The sequence below is a fragment of the Ursus maritimus genome, unplaced genomic scaffold, assembly GCF_017311325.1.
Source record: "Ursus maritimus isolate PB19 unplaced genomic scaffold, ASM1731132v1 scaffold_1, whole genome shotgun sequence".
Classification (NCBI taxonomy): domain Eukaryota; kingdom Metazoa; phylum Chordata; class Mammalia; order Carnivora; family Ursidae; genus Ursus; species Ursus maritimus.
In genome coordinates, this window is record NW_024423343.1 from 15,872,841 (window position 1) to 15,878,840 (window position 6,000).

A 6,000-nucleotide genomic window follows, 5' to 3' on the forward strand; every position below is an offset into this window, starting at 1 on the left:
TGCTCCAGTAGTTCTTGGGTTTTATTTGTGAAACCTCTAAGCGTGATCACTAGTGCTTATGTGAGTGTTATCTTCATGACAGGTGAATTTAGCAAGAGAAGAGAAAGAAAATTGTGTGACATTCATCAGGCTCTGGCTTAGAGTGTCCCCCCCGAGGCTCAGGCTGCTCAGCAAAAATCAAGAGATGCCTCAAACAAAGAAGACATACCCCCCCCAAGGATGACCATTTCTCAACTGTTTCAGTAACTCACCGCCTAGCATTTAACTCTTCTGTGAATATTGGGGTTGACTCCCCAAATGGAGGGTTTGCTCTTTAAGAGTTCATGGTTCATATTTCACTTATAGCACCCTCTATCTGACAAGCTCTGGCACATCTTTAAGTACGTGGCTGGTGGTCGCTGGTGAAAGAATACCTAGCATCAGTAAACAACTGGGACTCCATGGTAAGTGCTGTACAGAAGAGGGAGGCAAACCAAGGGAATAGTAATACAACCAGCAAACACTTGTTTAGTGCTTGTTACATTCCAAGCACTTGATATGCTAAAGGATCTGAGCACCCAGTTCCACCATGGGGGGTTCTATTTCCCCATACTACCAAGCAATGCTTTGATAACAGCTGGGTGTCCTATAATTCAACTCAATTCAGACACTATCTACCTGGACATAGTGTCGGATTCCATAGGTCAAGGTGTCAGTCCCACAAAACTGTTCCTTCCCCCATTTTGGACAGCAGTGGCATGCGCCCATTATCACCTGTGCTTCTGGCCATAGACTGGGGGTTGCAAAGACTCTCTTTTTGGGTTCAGTTAATTTGCCAGAGCGGATCACAGAACTCAGAGAAACATTTTGCTTATTAGATTACTGGTTGATTATAAAAAGATACATAATTCAGAAACAGCCAGATGGAAGAGGCATATAGGGTAACGTATGAGGAGGGCTCAGAGCTTCCACATCCTCTCCAGGAGCAACACTCTTCCCAAATCTCCAAGTGTTCACCAACCTGGAAGCTCTCTGAGTCTAGTCCTTTGGGTTCATTTCGTAGACGTGGGTGATTAAATCATTGACCACTGGCATTGATTCAACCTTCAGCCCCTCTCCCCTCCCTGAAGGTCTAGTCACACGGTTGGCTCCCTGGCAACCAGCCCCCGTGGTTAGGTATCCTAAGGCGCATTCCAAAGCCACTTTCTCCTTTCACCACTTAGGAAATTTCAAGGGTGTTAGAAGCTCTTTAGAATGGAAATGAAGACCAAGTATATATTTCTTATTATAAATTACAATATTACACGTGCATTATCTCCACACAACCCTTCAGAGTTGCAGTTACCACACATGCAATTCTCTCCACTTTATAGAGAAGAAAACTGAGCCTCAGAGGAGTGCAGGAATTCACCCAAGGTCACACGGTGGCACAGTAGCTCAACTGAGATTCCAGGTGTGCCCTGCTCCAGAGCTGAGCACTTACTTCTTGGTGCAAATCAGGCCAATGACCATGTTCTGTTCGCTGAGGCAGGTGGCATTAGGTCCTGCAAAGATATCCACTATTTATCAACATGTGATTTGGAATAAGTTGCTTCTCCTTTTTGAGCCTTGGTTTCTCCTATAAAAGAGAGATAATGATACCTCCATGGTTGATTTGTGAGACTTCATTCGAGTGAGAGAAGTTGCAGGAAGCGTTGAGTCAGTGTCTGGTGCACAGACAAGCCTGTAGGTTAGTTTCTGCCAAGAGCCGTGTTCCTTAACCTAAAGTATGTCGGTCAGTAGTTACAGACGCTGGACCATGTCCAGGCTCAACCAGAGACTTGCTGGATGGAGATAGAGAGTGAGTGCTGCTCTAGCTTATCCATTGGCAGCGACAGAGCCTTGGGGGTCTGCTCTGGACTTGACACACTTCTCACTTTGCTGCTGAGGACTCCCAAGCCTGAGTGCATAGCCCGTAGGAACAGGCCAGACTCTGGGAGAGCCCTCCTCTCACAACTGCTGTTTTCCTACAGTGATCTTTCCTTGCGCCATTCCTGATACCTTCAGAAAGCGCAGGAAGCAGGGACTTAGCTCTAATCCATGACGAATAAAAATACCCTTGGTTGCCTTCTTCTTGCTGTCGAGCAACACTCAGCATCTGCTTTATGATGCTCCAGCCGTGGATGTTTTCCTCTGTGTCTTGAACACCCAGGTTCTCACTTCCTAGCCTTTGCACCTGCTCTGCCTTCCATCAGAAGCTCTTTCTTGGCTTTTTGCACTCTTTGCTTCTCTTCATCCTGCAGATCCCACCAGAGACTCCTTCCTGACAACCTCATCTATGGGGCCAATGTCTCTCAAGTGTTATTCTCTAGGAATTTACCTTTTTTTATTTCTTTGTTTACTGTTATTAATATTTGAAATTGAAACATAGGCTCCATGAGGCCAGGGATGCTTGTCTGTTTTGCTCACAGTCCCAGTGCTGTGAACAGACTTCGCTAATTGATAACTGTTGAGTGAGTAAATGAATGTACACATTGGTTTACCTAGACATTACTTGTCTTCTTCTGTTGGAACATAAGCTCCTTGAAAGCAGGACCTCATCTGTCTGGTTTGCTGCTGACCCCCAGGACCTAAAAAAGTGCCTACCACAACATAGGGACGTAATAAAGTTTTAATGAATCAACTGAACTTGGGCTCTAAACCTACCAGGCCCACGGCTCACATTACCAGGGTCTAGGGAGGAAGTAGAAATGGACACCTCTCTACCGTATTTAGAAATCAAGTTAATATATTAAATAAAATCTGTTCTGTTCAGCTACCCTGATAGATAATCTTTTGTAATAACCTAGTGAAACACAATTTTGGATTCTAAGACTACCTATAATTCCAAAATTACTGAAATGCAGCGGCACGGGCAGAGTTGGCCCTGGCTGGCCGTCCGTGCTGAAGGCTCACACTCTTCTCCTTCCACCCACCAAACATATTAAATAAGCACATATTTGGACACTTTTGCCCATATATTCAAGCTGTCTGTGTCCCTCTTGCAAACAGTCACCCCCTGAATGGCCCTTAGACCTGGAGTTCTGCCAACAGAAGGATGGACCCAGGAAAGAAGTCTTGCACAGGTCCTGAAAGTGGACTTGGGGCAGCATTTGAACAACAAACTCTAGGATACTAAAGCATGGCTTGGGGGGGGGGTGGTCCCAGACTCTGGGTGGGCACAGTCCCTTCGCTCCATGGACTCTCTGCCCAAGGCAGATGGAGCACAGCAGGAAGAGGGGCAGAACAGACCATCCGGAGTTCCGGGCCTTGATCCTCAGGCAGGAACGGATGTGAGGATGGGGGATTAACTGATCTGAATGTGAGGCGGCACAGAGAATGGAAGGGCAAGAAGAAAGAGAAGAGGTTATTTGGAATGGGTGTGTGGTTCACGTGGCCGCGATGCCAGCCTCCCTGCGTGGTGGGATCCCTCTCTCCTGCTGGAAGACAAATGGACAGAGAAGGCCATGCCTGAAAGCCGACAGAGGCAGGATGGCAGGTTTCGAGCTGAAAGGTGATAGGTTGGTCCCAGAGCATAATTTCATTAACGTTATCCAGATCAAACCAAATAGGTTAGTCCTGCTGGTGAACCTTTATTTCTCAGTAGAACAAGACTGATAATTAAAAATAATTCTCTCAGTGACATTCATTGAACACTTGAGGGGGAAACGCACACATACAGAATGACCTATGCTATTAAATGTAAAACTGAGAAGAAATATCCACAATGAACTTTTGGAGGTCCGTGCTACTTCTGAGTTTATTCAGAACACTTTGTAACAAAGGTCAATTTGATGAGGCAGTTTCGGTCTTCGAGCACCTTCTCAGTGCAAACCCAGGTTGAGCACTGGAGCCCCAAATCTGAGCAATTGAGGAGCCCAGCCCTCGAGGAGCATGTGGATTTTGAGATGATATAAATTAAGATTTGTGGCATGCTCTTTCAGATTCATGCCTACATCCCATGCTATTTATTAATTACTTTAAAAGTCAGATCTTGAAAACATTTTACTTGCTTCCCTAAAAGCTTTTAAGTGAAAATGAACAGGTGGGAGCTTTTGTTAAAAGAAATAATTTAACTTTCTAAATCAAGATTCTACCCATGCAAATATTGAGCCTTTTTCATTTTCATTAATTTGACTTAAAGGGTCTTAAAAACTGCATTAAGGTTCCATAGCATTTCACTCTAATTATAATTTATGTTGCTTTCCTCCTTTCACCTTTATCTTTCAGGCTTTCTTTTTCACTCTTTATTTCCATTTTACCTCTGAGCAGTGTACAAGTCATCACCTTTCTCAGTAACAGGGGTTGCGATAGTCAATAATTATGTGATTTTTAAAAATGATAAGTTCTTCTAATTGCTTTAGCTAATAAAATGACATAGAACTGATAAGCCCGAAACATGCTGCTTAATTGCCTTTGCTAAAGATAGAGTTGGCTGGCATTACTTATAGTCTTTTAGCTGTGAAGAGGCAATCCAAGTGTTAGGGAAAATGACTGAACTCTTGAGGAAAATGGTACTTAGATTCTGTTCTCGTAGGCAGGGGAAAGACATAAAAGAATCTTAAATACAACTCAGTTGAATGATCCCATAGTTTCATAAAAATCATTCTTTTCTAAAAGATAATAAAGCACAGCAACCAAAGAAAAAGAGATAAATCAGATATGATGCAAATTTTTTAAAAATGTGCATTTCAGAGCACACCATCAAGAAAGTGAAAAGACAACCCAGAGAATGGGAGAAAATGTCAGTAAAGCATATAATTGGTAAGGGACTTGTATCTAGAATACATAAATAAGTCTTTAACTCAACAATAGAAAGACAAATAATCGAATTTTAAAGTAGGCAAAGGAAATAGACATTTCTCCAAATGGAAGAAAAAATATTTTTTTCCAAAGGTGTACAAATGGCTTATTAGTGCATGAAAAGATATACAACACATTTAGTCACCGGGGAAACACAAATCAGAACCACAACAAGATACCACTTCACACCCACGAGCATGGCTGGAACCAAAAGGACAGGTGATAACAGGAGTTGATGAGGACGGAGAGGTCACTTTATATTCATACATGGCTGAAGAAAATGTAAAACAGAGCAGCTGCTTTGGGGAACAGTTGGGCAGTTCCTCAAATGATTAAATACAAGATTACCTGTGACCCAGCAATTCCACTCTTCGGTACACACTGAAGAGAAATGAAAATATATATTCACTCAACTTGTACGTGGATGTTCATAGAAGCATTATTCATTATGGCCCCAAAGTGCAAATAACCCAAAAGTCCGTCCATGGATGATGGACGGATGGATAAACAAAACGTAGATTATCCATGCAATAGAATATTATCTGGTAATTATAAAGGAATTAAGTAGAATACATGTTGCAACATCAATAGACTTTGAAAACATTATGCTAAGAGATAGACTAGTCACAAGTGACCACATAGTGTATGATTCTACTTCTATGAAATGTCCACAATAGGTAGTAAAGATTAGTGTCTGTTTAGGAAGAAATGGATAGTGATTACTCATGGGTATGGGGTTTCTTTTCAGAGTATGAAAATGTTCTAGAATTAGATACTGAGATACGCAACTCAGTGACAATACTAAAAACCATGGAAATGGATGAAATTTTTGTAAATTAAATGGATGGATTATATGGTATGTGGGGCATATCTCAAAAAGGTGCTATAAAATAAGACAATTATCTGCTCTTAAAATTTTGTAATTTTTATTTTTGTGTTTTAGAGCTTCCTTGAAGTGTTCTAGGGTAACAAAATGCTCTTTTAACTAGCTAGCTTAAAAGAGATAGTTTTATTATTTCTACTATATTATACATGTATAATTTCATCCTTTGCTTTCTCCTCAACAGTAAAATTTAACCAAATCCATTTTTAATGACTTTATTTTATGATAAGCTCCGTAGAGCAATCATAACTTTAAGGGGATGCCTTTTCTTTTCTCCTCCTCCTCCTCCTCCTCCTCCTCCTCCTCCTCCTCCTCCT